Below are 14,318 nucleotides of genomic sequence, written 5' to 3'. Positions count from 1 at the left end.
GATTTTTCTTGCTTGCAACACCAAGTTAAGGCTATCGTGTTCTCTTTTTCCTTATTGTTTGATCTAGCTGGTTTTCCTAAAAAGTTCACTTCACGTCGGTTGCAAACCTGTGAATCCATTGATGTGATTTCATTATTCAATAGCATGATGTCGTCGAACCATGATCAGTGCTACTTCATGACATTTTTCTATGCTCCTAAATCCTCCCACGATTGATCATCTCATGTCATGACATGTTTGAACCGTCATTCATTGATGCCGGAATTTTGCTAAGTTGATTGGCAATTGAAATATCTTATTTGGCAGCCTACTATGGAATTTGAGACTTAATTCAGTTCATCCTGTTCTCAAGACCTATGTCATATTCTTTCGAGCTCTCATCAGAAGTAAAGTCTCAAGGTTTATGAGTTTACCTGAAACCTTAATTCTCATAATGAACACCAATTTTTGTAAATTGGTGATGAGATCTAAAAGAGTCGAGCTAGAAATGTTGTTCTTGTTTTCTTGATTAATTCTGCAGCCTTTCTGATTAATACACTTTCTGCAGTGTTGTTATAAATTTTTTTTAAAATCAGTTCATATCCAAGTAAGACTGCTTGATCAATTTCTGAGTTCTTGATACTAGACTTGGAGGAAAGGGTGAGGTTGAGCTTTTCGAATGCACACGGGGGAATAAGTTTCTATAATCAGACATGCGTAAAAGTGATACACCAACTAGAGGCATCGATATAACCAAGAACACGAGGTGTTAAATTTTCAGCAATGGTTATTAATCTTAAAGAGTTACGAGGAAGCTGTTTGGAAATTGGATTACAAGTTCATGGAGAAATATTTTATTAGAATGATGTAAGCAAATTTCGGGACGAAATTTCTGTTAAGGTGGATAGAATGTAACGCTCGTACTTTTTAAGTACTAATTAAAATATGTCGTGAAGTAACGACGTCTCTTTTAGTTAAATAATAGAGTTTTCTTGGAGACGTGTTTGAAGGACTCGTTGAAAGAATGACGATGAAGTTGCTATATTTGGCAAGAAGGATGAAATACGTGGAGATGGATATTTTTTTTATGGAAGACGACACACGTAAATCGAGGAACGGTCGAAGAAATTATATTTGGAACAACACCAAATATAAGTTGTGACGTTAGACGTTCTTTAATTTTGCGAAGAACAAGATAACGAAAGTTAATAAAGTTTTGTGAATTTTAATTATCGAAGGAAAATACAAAAATATAGAGGATGAATTTATATTGGGCTTTGCAAATTTAATTAGAGTCCAATTGTCTATCTACAAAATGGTTTGGACCCTAATTATTTAAAGAAATCCAACCCATTGATAAAGAATTTTACAAACTTGGGCTTTCAACTAAATGAGCCCAAACCAATCTAATTAAAGTGGGAGTCCATTCATTTCCAAAAAAAGGAGCAAGCCCAAGAACCCTTCTCCTTCTTCTCCTCTCCACGATCGGCGGTTTCATTCAAGTGGAGACTTCCCAACTTTCAACTTCTCCACTCTCCATCTTCCACCATTTATCCTACAAACCAAAAGACACCCCTTTTTAAACATCCACCCTTTCACTTCTCTTCTCACCTTACACTTCAAAAAAAAAAAGAGGAGAATGAGATTGTGAGAGAGAGGGCCGAGAGAGGGAGCTAGAGGTGAGCAAGAATTTGGGGTTCGTATTCAACCCTTTCAAGAATTCACCTATCAGAAGGTATAATTCTTTTCCCATTCAAATTCTTTATTTTCTTCATGAATGGCATAGCATGTACTCAACTATAGAATGATCACATAATTCGAACAGTAACATCAATCAAGCACCAAGCAGACACCCCCCCTTTAATGTTTTAACTCAAAAACACTAGAAAGAACAAAACTTGAATAAACGAACTTGTAATCGGGCTGTTCGGGTGGAGTGCGGGGCTGATCGGAGAGGTTCGGGGTGCCGGCGAAAGCAGCCGTGCTGTCCGGCGGCAGCAGCGACGACTGGCGCCTCTCCGACGGTGCGACGACAGCGGCTTCCCTCCCCATGGCAGCAGTAGCAGCGGCGGACGACAGCTTTTTCCGACGACTCCAGCGGCAGCGGCGGAAGACGACGTTTCTCCCGGCGAGCAGTGATCGTCGGCGTGGGGGTCGACGAGGGAGACGATTCGCGGAGGCGGCGACCCAACCTTGGGGGAGAATTTGGGCAGTTTCCGTCGAAGAGAGAGAGAGATGAATAGAGAGGAAGAGAGATGTGGAGGGGATAGAGAAAAAAATTTGGGCCTTGTTTTTTTTTGGGCCTTTTTATTTTAATTGGAAGTATAAAGGTGAGGGCCAAATTAATTAATCGATGGGCCGATAATTAATCGTGGCGAATTATGTAATGATTTCCGGAACGTTTTAAAGAATGAATAATTTTATCCTATGTATGAAATTATACCTCTTCAACGATAAATGATTGCGATAATTAAAGTATGCGCGTAAATAATTTTTTTAGAAATTATTTTCGACGTTAGGGAAGATACGAGGAGTCAACGAAGGAAAGAGCGAGCGTAAGCGGCCGACCGGCGTCGCACGCGACGCCTTGGGCGGCCGCCGAATAATCGAACATGCACGAAAATCGAGAAAGAGAATTTAAAGGATATTAATTAGAGTGCATGCATTCTAATTATCGTCGTTACAGAGGTTTGATATGAATTTTATGTGTTTTCCGAAAAGGTGGTTCGCACGCACCCTAAAAGTCGGAACGAGGAATTTTACGGAAATCCTAAGCTTTTGAGGTGGGCTTATTACTTAAACTCTTTTATTTGAATTGATATGTTTATGGTGAAATAAGGGTGGTTTTAAGTATTATGTCATGCCGTATGTTATATTTTGAATTGCCTATCTGATTGTCTACTAGGATAATGTCCTACTAGACTTTGATGGTTAACGAATTCGGGTCTGACTAGGGAGTGAGTCCCTACTCAGACTAGTGCACTGATGGGGATCGTGAGCCGTCCTTTGTGGTCGACCGGTCCAGTGATCGAGTTTGTGGCCACATTCTCGTTTCACATGATGGTTCAGATATGGTACATGAACGGGGATGATAATGATATTTGTCTGCAGACAACTTTTTATGGAATGGTTTTAGTGATTCTCGGCCTTTTAAAGTAAAACCCGAGTTTCACTCAATGATGGCTTGACATAACTTAAATGATGAATGTATTTTGGGCATGAGTTCACTGAGTGCATTAAAGTACTCAGCCCCTGCATATGTTTTCCCTATGTGCAGGTTGAGCGGTGACGAGCGCAGTGGGTGTTGAGCATAAAAGTGAAGAATGTCTATCAAATGTCTAGAATATGGTGTGTCTTCATACATAGCATTATTCTACTCTCGAAATGCTTCCGCTGAATATTGTTTCTTTTGAGTTGTGTATTGTTGAGATATTTTCATTGTGAGTTGTTGATCGTTGAGATACTCTGATTTTAGTCGAGCTATTCTAATTTGTTTCGAGCTATGGTCAAGTTGTGTTGTTTTCCCCTTTCTTCCCCGCTTCTTTAATCCTCCCCTAGTCGCGATCAACCGTGTTTTCTATCCTTAGGAAATGCGGGCGTGACAAAGTGTCTAAGGGAGTTTTGAATTGGAGAATTCCAATCGGTAGGCGGTTCATGAGGTAGACTGCGGTGGCTATGGCTTCAGGCCAAAACGATTTGGATATTTTGGACTCGATTAAGAGGGCTCTGGTGACTTCAAGGATATATCTGTTTTTCCTTTCTGCTACCCCATTTTGTTCTGGAGAATAGGCACACGACGTTTGGTGGACTATCCCATGTTCTCGAAAAAAGTCTTGCATTTTCCTATTCACAAATTCTCCCCCATTATCTGACCTAAGGATTTGGATGTTTTGGTTGTACTGGGTTTGGATAAGTGTATAGAATTCTGTGAATTTTTCGTAAACTTCAAACTTTTTTTAAGAAATAAACCCAAGTCATACGAGAGAAATCATCCACAAACAACACAAAATAACGAAAACCTTGTCCCCCAGTAACGGGTGCAGGCCCCCACACATCAGAGTGAATTAAAGCAAAAGGTTTTTTCATTTTAGTATTGTTCAGCTTAAAAGAGTGTCTATGACTTTTGGCCAACAAACAAGTTTTACAATGAAAAAACTGCATAGAAGTAACTAGCTTAGGATAAAGTAGACGAAGATATCCTATAGATGGATGTCTTAACCGACGATGCCAAAGCCAAGCCTGCCGGTCTGTCAGTCCGTGAGTCAGCATCGCAGTACTCTGTTGGGTTATTTCATCCACATAGTACAGTCTGCATCGTTCAGTGCCACGCCCAACTATCGTCCCCGTCTTGATATCCTGTAACATACAAAATTTCGGTTGCATCAGTAATTTGCAGTTCAGTTCCTTAGTCACACATGACTAATGGACAAAGCTTATGTGATAATGACGGAACATAAAGACAGTTAGACAGGCGTAAAGTAGGGGAAATATTAATTGTTCCCGCTCCCCGGACTTGCGCTAGGTCTCCACTGGCGGTCTGGACATAGGATTTTGGGATTTTGAAATGGTTAGGAAATCTGAGGCATCAAATGACACTGTGTTGGTGGCTCCGCAATCAAATATCCATTGGGTGTCTTTGGTATGTGACTGTGAGGTAGAGGAACATGCCAAGGCTTCAAATGAGTTTCTGCATGGAATAGATGGCTTACTTTTGGGTTGTTTCGGTAACTGGGGTGCAATGTGCAAAGTTTTGGCTATATTGGGGTTATTTTGAGGTTTGGGAAAAATTCTGGGTAGATTTTGACATTTATGGAAGTCCTGGGGTGGTTTTTAGTATTTTTGGGACGAATGGGGTGGATTTTGGGATTTATAACTTTCTGTGGGTTGATTCTGGGATTTACTTATGAGCTGGGGTAGCTTATGAAATATAGGAATCTTGGGTGGGTAAAAATTAGATTTCGGAAAAAATTGGGCATTTAACGCTTATCCTCTCATTTTGGTCGAAACCTTAGCCGCCTGGGAGACCTTCGCGTCACCGGCCTTTGCTCTGATTGGCCCATCGGTTGTCGTCGTTCGACCGCCGCCGGGGGTGGAACCTGGTTTCATACCTTCCGACCAGGTTCTGGCCACCGAAACCGACGCCACTGTCCCGTTTTTTTGTCGTTGCTTCCCTTGATTCTGCCCTCTCCGATTGCGGCGGATGGTGTGATGCTGCCCACCGGAGGTCCTTCGGTGTAGGTAGCTTGCTCTCCGATAGCCACAGATTTACGGCCTGAGCTTTCTCCTCGGTTTGAACTCTGATTGGCCCTCGATTTCTTCATCTCCTCCCACCACTCCGGATACACGTGTATCAAGAAACAGGTATCCTTGGTGTGTTTCTTTCCCCCGCAATGTGTGCATACGAGTTTACTCTTGTCGTCATCCCTCCGGTTGGCTTGAAATTTGGGAGGTGGTGTGTTGTTGCTCCTGTTTCTTTCGAACAAGGGTGCGCTAAGGCATATTCCAATTCCGGAATCCTTGGCCTCGGTCTTGGATGACCGAATGCCGGTGTTGACTGCCTCTCGCCTGACCATTCCGTATGCGGTTCTCACTGATGGGTGGGGTTCTTTGTTCAAGATTTCCCTCTTGACGGTGTCATACCGATCGTCGAGAGCCCATAAAAATTGGTAAACTCAATGCCTCTGGATGATTTGATTGTATCTCCCTATGCTTGAGGGGGTGTCGAATGGGTTTGGGTCGCGACTGTCTATGGACAACCATAGATCCTGGAATTTCTGCCATAATGCCTCTACTGTCATTCCTCCCTGTTTCTTTCCATACGCTTGTCTGTGCAGGTTCGATACTTGGAACGGATCTGCACCGCTTCCTTATGTAGTGGCCAGACCGTCCCATAGATCTCTGGCCATCTTGTACTGTGAAACTTCACTCACGAGACTAGCCTCGATGTTGTTTATGATCCAATTAAAACAACAATGATCTCATTGCTATCACGTTGGATAAGTTGGATCGGTGATCGGCGGAGGGTCTGAAACTCCAGTAATGTGAGACGTCAAACCCTTCCCGCCGATGGCTCGTTCCATCAGATTCACCCAGAGGGGTAGTAAACATTGCATACATAAATTTTATAATAAATATTTTCAAAATGCTCTCAGGAATATATATATAGTCGCATTGGGGTAAAAACCCCTTACGTAATACTAACATATAACTCCATTTGGAAGTGTATAATAAGGCACGTCCAATTTTCCACTAATAATACTATAATTACTTTTTTCTATCAATTGTGCATTAAAATTCATGTCATTCCAAGTAGGACTGAGTATTCGGTCGATTCAGACCAATATCCGAAATGAAACCGAACCGATTTCAGAATCGGTTATCAAAATACCCGACCGGTTATAACCGATAGATTACTTGATTATCCGAATGAGACCATTTTAAAAATTTTGAAGTAATTTTAACCATGCAGGGCGTCGGGCCATTTGGACGTATATGTGCATTTGTGAAAGCTCACTAGGCTTCAAATACAATGAAGTGGATGGTTTTGTATTTAGAACATCCCAAGGATACGTAAATGGAGGGATAAAGTCATATAACTACTCCTATCATATTTACTTTTTGTCATGAAAAATTATTTGCAAAAGGGAGAGGTGTTTCAGTATTTTTAAGAATGTATGATACATTTTCCCATTTTGAAGAGTTATTTTTACCTCTACATCGATCGGCAATGTATTACATTTTATGTTTTCTAATGTATTTTGTACTATTATTTTCTTAAAAAATAATTTACATTTCTGTACTATATGTTTTCCCGTGTTACTTTTTGGATTGTTATATTTCACTTTTTAAGAAGGTAAATAGTAGAAGATATACCACTTTCATTTACCTTTCCTTCTTGGAGATGCTCTTATAGCAACATTGTCCCTATACACATTACCAAGGATTTCACCTTCTCAGGACTGAAATGGGACTCCCTCTGATGACGACTTGTTGTTTGAGCTGACACAACAACCTCACAATTGCCGAAGAAGTATTTTTTAGGATTTTGATTATGTATTTTTATGCCATTTTTAATTTTTAGAATTTTAATTCGTTATTTTTTATATTTTTTAAATTAGTTGTAAATTTGAATTGAAGATATTAAATAGTTGGACTCATGAATAGTTTAAAGAAGAGTAGGTTACGAGAAGAAGGGTTATAGATATTGTTTCTTGTTTAAGAGATAAGTAAAAAAATAGAATAAGTCCCATAAATTATATAGAGTTGAAATGGTTAAAAGATGAAGAGTGAACTACGTAAATGGTCTCTAAATTATGTGTTTTGCATGCAAACGGTCTCTGAACTTAAAAAATATCATGGATAGTTCCTGAACTAAGGTGTAATCACATTCATAGTACGTTTTTACTATTCATCAAAATTTTGCACCAAAAATGCCCCAAGGCATGAAGAACATTTTTAGACTTTCATATCTAAGGGAGGGGGTCGTACTTGGCAAACCCTCCTTTATAACAACTATATAGTGTAACACAAGTGCGAAGCACGACACATTATATTTTCTTTACACTCTTTATGTTATATTATGAAATGATAAACAATATCATCATACTCAACCACCTAAATAACTAATAATTAAATATTGAGAATAGAAAATCGGATGCCCATTTTGGATCTATTTGTCGGTTCTAGTCTTCTCTCTGAGCTATGCAAGATTGCTTGAGCTGTTGCAAAATGAAATGTATAATTTGTTGAACCGTTCATTACATTTAGATATGAAACAGATGGAAACCTAAAATGATATTTTGTACATATAAAACTAAAATTAGTTTAAATTACACTCATTGGCTCAGCCTCTCTTGATAAATACTGAAGATAATTTAATACTACCTCCGTATTTAAAAAATAGAAACATTTAAAACGATACGGATTTTAATGCATAATAGGCAAAATAACACACCACACCCATCCTTCTCATAACGACCACAAGCATGGCCAACGTACTCCTCTTCCTCCTCCACACTATTAATGAAAATTTGATAGCATAGCACAGTTGAAGAAATTAGTAAAGAAGCCTACGTAGTTGTAATATAGTGGGCCTATTGGTCTGCTTCATGTGCAACCAGCCTAAGAGTTACAGCATGTTGGAGTAAAAAGCCTTAGCCCACTTCACTTGTTGAACCTTACACATGGCACTCTCTGATGGCGGTGTGAGGGTTGTGTCATTTATATACCATTTGCCTCTCTCTTCTCCCTCACTTCTCTGATGCGACTCTTGAGTTCTAGGGTTTTCTGTTTCTCTTCTCTGTTGGTCTTTCTGTGTTTGGAGACTGTTCTTCTCCTCTCATGTTCATGCGTGTGTGTATACACTGAGTCTGTGAGTGAGGGAGATTGTGAGTGAGGAAACTTGTGGTTTCTGGTCTAAGGGATCTGACCGGTAGTGGTGAAGTTTTCTTGTGATTCTGAGAAGATTCAACCGTGGTGATTTGTTGGAGCTAAGGTTCTAGATTTGTGAAACAGATCTTGATTTGCTATAGTTTCTCCTTGAGGGGCAAATCAATCGGTGAACAAGGAATTGAGTATTTGGCCTGTTCGGTTGTACCTGGTGCAAGTTGAGCCTATGAATTAATCTTTGATCCTTTGGTTATATCTTTGTTGATTAACTGTTGTTGGCTTACTTCTTTGGTTTGAGGTGAACGCATTTGATGTGTGTGTTAATTGTTGAAGGTTAGATCGATTGAAGACTGAGGACTGAAGATCTAGTAGTTATATAGCTAGATCTGTTGTAATATCTTGTAATACTTGTGTAATCTTGGCTGATTGAGACCAACAGTGGTATTAGACCCCTGGTTCAGGGCTGGGCCTGTGTGGCTCGAGGTTCGGTGGATTGCACTTGCAAGTTCTCCAACGTTTCTACGTGAGCTCGATCAAGACATGTGGTGACTTGGTGACCTGTAACATGGGGTGCACATGTGGTCTTGGTTTGAGGGGAGGATTGTGAGGGCAAACAATTCCCACATTGGAGAATGAACAAGAGTTGCAAGCATATATATAAGGGCTACCCCAACTCCACTAGTATGATGCCGTTTTTGGAGTACCCCAAAAGCAAAACCGTAAGGGCTTCGCCCAAAGCGGACAATATCATACTAATATGGCGTTCGGGTGTGCACCACCGATCCCCAATAATAGTTAATAAAAATTAGTTGTTATTCATTGTAAAGCTTTAAATAAATAAATACATGTATTACTTTTTATGTGTTTACTTTAGTTAGTTCGTATTGAAGATTTTTGTGAAATCAATTTGAGTATTGTTGCAATTAAGTTGTAGGCTAGCATAGCTAATCAATAAAACTATCAATTTGATTATGTACGTAATATATAAAACGGAAAGAATAAACTGCATAATCATATGGAAAACATTCGTCCTTGGCTCATGTGCTTATTTTGATTTCTTATGTGCTTATACATTTATTTGACTGGTCGTCTTATAAATGCAAGTGGATTTTACTACAAGAACCGAGAGGTGAGTAGTCTACTTTGAAAGAGAAGAAATTGACGTCTTTGCCAATATAATCCAGAGATTTTTGAGTGACTCGTCTGGTTGGAAACACGGTCAGTCCGTTTGGAAGATCAAGGATATAGCCTCCACCGTAACTACCAGATCAGGGTTCACGACGGGAGATCCGTTCCCGACTGAGTTTTTGAGTGACGAATCCTGGGAATCTTCAGGACGAAAGGATCCGGAGTCCCCACCAGAATCAGAAACAGAGTCGGAAACAGGGGAGGAAGAGGAAGTTGAGATGGCGCACGTAGCAGACCCAGATCCAGAAATAGGGTCACTAACGGCTCATCTCGATGGAGAGCCAGCGCATGCAATAGTGATGAACCCACGTCAGAAATCTATTGAGATCAAAACGAATGTGTTAGGCGTCTTGCCAACATTTTCTGGGCGAAGGAGTGAATGCCCGTACGAGTTTTTGAACGAGTTTAGCAAGTTGTGTGGCATTCAAAAGAGGCCTAATGATGCGACAGAGGAGGACTATCGCTTGCGCGCGATTCCTTTCACTCTAAAGGGGGAGGCAAATACATGGTTGTTGAGATTACCCCCTGATTCTATCCGCACCTGGAGGGACTTTAAATTGGAATTCCTAGATTACTTCTTTCCATCCAACAAGACGAACGCTCTGAAGAAGGAGATAGTGGAATGCAAGCAGGATTACTATGAGTCATTGAGCCAATACTGGTCAAGGTTCAAGGGATTGCTGGACGCGTGCCCGAATCATCGGATGATAGAGGCGGAGACATACTCTCTGTTTTATGAAGGGGCAACTCCCGAGTCTAAGGATTTGATGAACTCCTCGAGCGGGGGGAATTTTTCAAGGAAGAGAGGAAGCGAGGCAAGAGAGATTTTGGGAAGATTAATCGACGCCAAGAAGGCGTATGACAGCACGAGGAATGCTGTGAGAAGAGGCTCTGCGAATGCATTGAGGGAGCTGGAGGATGACAAAGTTGAAGCAAGGATTGATAGGCTGGAGAAAGCCTTGCTGAATGCTATCGAAAGGACTAATACAGCCGCACTAAAGGAAACGGCTAAGATGTTAGGTCCAGGAGATAATCAACTCCAGCAATATTACGGACCTCAGGAAGGTGATTACCAGGCCCAGGCGAACGCGATGGGAAGTTGGAATCCTGATGGAAGTTGGAACCAAGGAAGACAAAGAGATGCACCCTGGAGAAATCACCCGAACTTTAGATGGTCTGAAAATGAGCAAAGCCAGCCAGCACCCCAATTGAGTATACAGTCCGCACCGCAGCCCGAGAGGCAGGGTAACTGGAGAAATCATGAGGGGCAAGGAAATTGGAATAACCGTAACCAAGGAGATCACTCGACCTGGGGAGACAAGAATCAGAATTATCAAGGGAACTCTTATGTACCACCACATCAAAGGAATGCCAAAGCACCTTACCCAGGTCAAGGAAGTAATTTCAACAACAATCCAGGAGGTCAAGGGCACATTCGCCCAGGCCAAGGAAGTGGAACAATCCAGAATATAGGGCCAGGTCCCAGTCAGCCAAGCTCTAGACCAAGGAACCTTGATGAGATGGTTCACGACCTCGTCAGTTCCCAGCAGCATATTCAGAACAATTTACAGTCGAACAATGATGTGGTCCACAAGCTTCAGGATGCGCAGCAAGAACAGAAGGCAGCAATGGATATGTTGGCCAAACAGTTGTCTCAAATAGCTACTTCCTTGAGTGATATGCGGGGAAACGAGGGCAAGATTCCTGCATCGGTAAGACCACCTGACAGAGCCAATATTAGCCAGATCACACTAAGATCTGGGAAGGAGTACGAAGGGCCGGTCATGAGGTACAGAGAGGTCACGACCCCCATTAAGGATAAGGGAATAGAGGATACAACCACTGAATCAAGGGACTCGGTTGAGAGCAACCCTGCGGTTAGAGATGAACTTCGGGCAGGAGATTTAGAGAAACAGTTGCCCAGGACAATCGAACCCTTTTTCCTAGATCCAGAGCCGGAATTGGTAGAGAACAGAGGAGTTGATAAATCTTCAGCAGGTGAATATTCCGGAACCGGGAAACGACCAAAACCTTTCCCGAACCGAGGAGAGGCAAAGAAAAAGAGGGATGAGCCAGTGGATCTTATGGATATTTTCAGGAAACTGGAGATAAATCTACCCTTCTTATAGGCTTTGAAAATGCCAGTTTTCAGCAAATTCATCAAGGAGTTTATAGCTGGGAAGGCTCGACCTAGTGGAAAAATCTTGATAGGCGAGAATGTGTCCGCGGTGATTCAGAAGCGGAGGATGCCCTCGAAATGCAATGACCCGGGTATGTTCACTTTGCCCATTTCTATCGGCGATGTAAAAATTGAGCATGCTATGTGTGACTTGGGAGCATCCATAAATGTGTTACCCCTGTCCATATACAAGAGGTTAGTGGGAGTAGGTATGGTGGATACGAAGGTTGTGATCCAATTGGCGGACAGGTCATGCATCTGCCCTGAAGGAGTGCTCGAGAACGTAATAGTCAAGGTACACGACTTCCTGTACCCGGCTGACTTCCATGTGATTAAGATGAGCGATAATGAGTCTGAAGAGTCTGGCGGAGTATTATTGGGGAGACCTTTCTTGCGAACCGCTAAGACTATCATTGATGTCTTTGATGGTACTATCTGTCTCGATTACAATGGGGATAAATATACATTCAGCATAGATGAGGCAATGAAGAAGCCACTTGATGTTGAAAATTTGCGTTCCGTAGATGTCATTAACCCCTTGGTCCAGGAATACCTCGAGACTGAATTAATGCAGGGACAGATTGAGAACTCAGAGATGAGTCATGCTGTTGATAGGGAAGTGGCCAGTTGGTGCCAAGCAATGAATACGAGCAAGTTGTCGGATGAAGAGCTAGCAGAAGCAATTCTGGAGTTTTGCACCAAGCCCGAGCTAACCAGATCGAGGGAGACAATTTATGGGGCAAGCAAGGAAGATCTTCCTGGATCGACTAAGGGGACGACGACTGGAGCAGCAGAAAAGAACCCCTTGCCTCAGGAAAAAGATGTTCCCAAGAAGGAGTTGAAAACACTTCCGCCAGGCCTAAAGTATGCTTACCTTGAGGCGAATGAGACTTTTCCGGTGATTATCAACAGCAACTTGATCAAGGAACAGGAAGAGGAGCTGCTGAAAGTCATCCGAAGGAACAAGAACGCTATTGGTTGGACACTTTCTGACTTGGTGGGGATTAGCCCTGATCTGTGCATGCATCACATTCGACTAAATGAAGGAGCGAAACCCTGCAGAGACCCTAAACGCAAATTGAATCCCAATATGAGGGAAGAGGTATTGAAGGAAGTATTGAAGCTGCTATCCTTAGGAATCATTTATTCCATACCAGACAGTGAATGGGTTAGCCCAGTACATATGGTACCCAAAAAGTCGGGAATCCAGGTTGTTAGGAACGACAAGAATGAGTTGGTACCGACCAGGCTAGTCACCGGTTGGAGGATGTGCATTGACTACAGAAAATTGAACGAGGCAACCAAGAAAGACCATTTTCCCTTTCCGTTCATTGACCAGATGCTGGAGAGATTAGCAGGCAAGCAATATTTCTGTTTCTTGGACGGATACAGTGGGTATTTCCAAATTTACGTAGACCCCGAGGACCAGGAGAAGACAACTTTCACGTGTCCGTTTGGAACGTATGCATATCGGAGAATGCCGTTTGGCCTTTGCAATGCACCAGGCACTTTTCAACGGTGTATGATGAGTATTTTCTCAGACCTGCTGGAAGATTGCATTGAAATCTTTATGGATGACTTCACTGTATACGGGGATTCATTTGATTCATGTCTGGCGAGCTTGGATGTAGTACTGAAAAGATGTCAAGAGAAGCACTTGGTCTTGAATTTCGAGAAATGCCACTTCATGGTCCCTGAAGGAATTGTCCTAGGGCATGTAGTATCGGAAAAGGGCATACAGGTGGACCAAGCAAAAGTGGACGTGATATCAAAACTGCCCCACCCGACAAATCAAAAGGAGGTAAGGGGATTCCTAGGTCACGCAGGATTCTACAGGAGATTCATAAAGGATTTTGCCAAAATTGCTCAGCCACTCACTCATCTGTTGCACAACGATGTTGAGTTTGTTTTTAATGAGGAGTGCATTAAGGCTTTTCAGCTGCTGAAGGACAGATTAGTATCTGCCCCCATCATCAGAGCACCTGATTGGGGTTTGCCGTTTGAAATCATGTGCGATGCGAGTGACTATGCAGTAGGGGCGGTGCTAGGTCAAAGAGTTGACGGAAAAAGTTACGTGATTTTCTATGCGTCAAAAACGCTAAATCAAGCCCAGAAAAATTACGACACCACGGAGAAGGAAATGTTGGCAGTCGTGTACTCTTTTGAAAAATTCCGACCATATCTGCTCGGGTCAAGGGTGATAGTCTTCACAGATCACGCTGCGATAAAGTACTTACTGGCAAAGAAGGAGTCTAAGCCAAGGTTGATCCGTTGGGTGTTACTGTTACAGGAGTTTAACTGGGAAGTCAGAGACAAGAAGGGAACGGAGAACAAGGTGGCTGATCACTTGAGTCGCATTCACCAAGGTGAGACGGATGAAGCAATACCTGATGCGTTCCCGGAAGAACATCTTTATTATCTTAACGATTCTCCTAGACTTATCGATTTTGAAGAAGTAATGGCAGCGACAGGTCCAGGAGGTGCTGAAAAAGGGAAATGCCAGACGAATGCAGAACCATGGTTCGCTGACCTAGCAAATTACTTGGTCACTAAAGAAGTGCCCAGCTCCGACGAAATTTCTCGG

General features: G+C 42.1%; 1 long non-coding RNA gene across 1 annotated transcript; it reads left to right on the top strand.

Moving 5' to 3' along the window:
* Window positions 1-1,527: 1,527 nt before the first annotated feature.
* On the top strand, window positions 1,528-6,619 carry LOC121744483. The gene is made up of 3 exons (XR_006038623.1): window positions 1,528-1,714; window positions 2,701-2,762; window positions 6,449-6,619. It is a non-coding gene; the product is annotated as an uncharacterized LOC121744483 (long non-coding RNA).
* Window positions 6,620-14,318: the final 7,699 nt, after the last annotated feature.

This window comes from Salvia splendens, chromosome 8 (assembly GCF_004379255.2).
Source record: "Salvia splendens isolate huo1 chromosome 8, SspV2, whole genome shotgun sequence".
NCBI classification, from domain to species: domain Eukaryota; kingdom Viridiplantae; phylum Streptophyta; class Magnoliopsida; order Lamiales; family Lamiaceae; genus Salvia; species Salvia splendens.
The sequence above is the reverse complement of the archived record's forward strand: the minus strand, read 5'-3'. Positions and strand labels throughout refer to the sequence as shown.